This window comes from Gavialis gangeticus, unplaced genomic scaffold, assembly GCF_001723915.1.
Source record: "Gavialis gangeticus isolate Ggan-Ray unplaced genomic scaffold, GavGan_comp1, whole genome shotgun sequence".
Taxonomy (NCBI): Eukaryota; Metazoa; Chordata; order Crocodylia; family Gavialidae; genus Gavialis; species Gavialis gangeticus.
Genome location: NW_017728994.1, coordinates 23881487 through 23883891, shown reverse-complemented (window position 1 = coordinate 23883891; position 2405 = coordinate 23881487). Strand labels below are relative to the sequence as shown.

At 39.9% G+C, this 2405-nt stretch overlaps 1 protein-coding gene and 1 long non-coding RNA gene across 2 annotated transcripts in view; one reads left to right on the top strand and one right to left on the bottom strand.

Moving 5' to 3' along the window:
- The window catches only part of LOC109287371 (dual specificity phosphatase DUPD1-like), a 41656-nt gene extending 39902 nt beyond the window's left edge, over positions 1-1754 (bottom strand). Inside the window, exon 1 of the mRNA XM_019502374.1 lies at positions 1078-1754. The gene's annotated coding sequence lies outside the window, so the exon portion shown is untranslated. The remainder of the gene's footprint in view (positions 1-1077) is intronic.
- LOC109287372 overlaps positions 1-1996 on the top strand; it is a 10012-nt gene extending 8016 nt beyond the window's left edge. The window contains exon 3 of the long non-coding RNA XR_002094843.1: positions 1958-1996. This is a non-coding gene — a long non-coding RNA (uncharacterized LOC109287372). The remainder of the gene's footprint in view (positions 1-1957) is intronic.
- The last annotated feature ends 409 nt before the right edge of the window (positions 1997-2405 follow it).

Genomic DNA, 2405 nt, shown 5'->3' with positions numbered 1-2405 from the left:
TATTTGATCAAGAATGTTGTGTATTTTGCAAAAAAAAAAAAAAAAGATATGTACAAATATCTCCTGGGGGAAAATGCTCTGTGGGTGAAAAGCTAATTTCTTCATCTGCTAAGAAGCTGACAAAGAACTAAAAGCTGTAAGCACATAACTAAAATCCTAGGATACCCACATGGTATAAAACAAAGAAAAATGTGGCCCTTATTTATAATCCTCCTCCAATATTTACCCAGAATTGTCACTTAATTCAGCTTCTTCATATTTTGCAGATGCCCTTATGTTTTGAAAGACTTTGGGGCTGTAAAACAGTTCATTTGATGCAGCTGTCTTTAAACAGTTTCAAGCAAGAAGGAATTGTAAACTTCTGTAATTATTTTCCAAATCTTCCTGCTGTGTATGTTCTAAACTAGCCAGCTATTTTGATGAATTTCTAAACCACCAATGACTTTTTAAAAATATATATTTACCCTCATTCTTCATTGTTGACTGAACTGGTTAATTTAAAACAGATTAAGCTGGGGTTTCATTAAATGTCCTGAGAGTGCCCATGAAACTTAAAACCAGTCTCATCTCAGAGAACTGTAATTGAATTGGAAAAGTCAGATTTAAGTGGAAGGACTATCAGAGAATGAAAAAATATAGGGTAGGGGGATGTTTCTGATTTTAAGGAGACATCACAAATAAAGACTTAAAAAACAAATACACACAACTCTCCCCACCCCCCTACCCTTGCCTCCAGCCCCTAAGCTAAAATACCCTTCCTCAAACTGTATTTTCTCTGATATTTTTAGATTATTCTGTCTCTGGGGTAAACAAAATTGTATTGTTAAAAAAAATCCCTTCTTATAAACTAATCTACAAAGTAGGATTTAAAAATTAAACTGTTTCTATCTTGCTCTTTCAAAATGATTTAGATTGTCACCTTCTTATGCCTTATGTCTGCATAAATTATTAAAGACCACAGTTATCTTGGAAGATTCGCCAGCTCTCAGTCCTTGCCATGGATTGTTAAGCTAGTTTTAAAAAGGAAGCATGATAGTATAAGAAACACAGAACAAAGCTCATATGAGTCAGGCTTACCTGTAGGTTTAGACAGGTGCTGTAGGTAGCTTGGATCTATGAAGTGTGGCAGGACGATAAAGGAAATCTTACCAACTTTGAAACTAGAATCTATTTTTAGGCTAGGATTTGCTGACTTTGACCTTGAATGCTACCCAAGGGAGAATCTTTACATCTGCTGGTAAAACTATTCCCTGATGTGACCTGAAACCTTAAACCTGGCAATCCAGTTACCTAGTTTGTGGCTTGAGTCAGATAATGTGACGTCTACATGTTGGCTGTAATGATAAATGAGAAGGCATCTTTTTATCCTCTGGTTCCCTCTTCAAACCTGACGCTGAGTTTATTTCTGCCTGTATGGTTGAAGCACTTCACAGCTGTTTCTAGTCATGATCTTCTCTAGTGGCTTTGTGCCTACAACAGAATTGACCACAGAAGGAGTGGTGGTCAGAGATTTATTCAGCACACATTGCTTTCTGCTCTCAAGAGCTTCCTACCTCATGCATTCACCTGACGTGCTGGCCAAGTGTCCCCTATCAGCTGTTGTGTCTCACTGCAGTGCTGGCCACCCACAAAAGCTATCCAATTATTTAACTGCCTGCTTGGGCAGATGACCTTCAGCTTCCTGCTTTACCAGTCCTTGTGAACAGAAGTTGCCAAGAATCACAGAGCCTCATGTGCAGGAGAGTAAGGGGTTAAAGGTGGGAAGGAAGCTGTGCACTGTAGCCATTAGGAGAGAATCTGGTCATTGTAACAAGGTTGTCCAACATAGAGTCTATATAGAGGGTCTGCAGTTTGTCATGGCAATGACTTGTGGTTCTCTCTTTGTACTCCTGACTGCTCTCTGTCATCCAAGCCCCTTTCCTCATCCATCCCATTCTCAGACACATTCTCTGTCTAGGTCTCTACCACAGATTGTAACATGGACTAGCCTGATACAGAAAAGAAAGTACAGGAAGTAATGGTAGTGAAGACATGTTGGCACGTGAATTTCTTAGCAGTTGGAAGAATATGCATCCAGGGTCCCTGGAGAGGTTAGTGCTCTTGGCAGGTGTGAAAGCCTTTATTGCTTTGTCATCATTACTATCATTACCCAGCTTGTCTAGACCCTAACTTACTCTAGCTGCGTCTCACCTTCATTTTGTGGGTTAAATGTAAGTGTGCTTGCTCACTCGCTCTCTCTCTCAGCACTGAACCAGTGAGGCAGTCATTGAGGATTTTTGCAGCCAGAATTGACTTTTTCTGTACATTTGGGAGAACTTGCACCTCTAATTTTCTTTCCGACTCTCACTCTCACTCTCACACTCGCGGTTGGTAAAGAGGGAAGTTCAAAAGGCCAATCAAGCCAG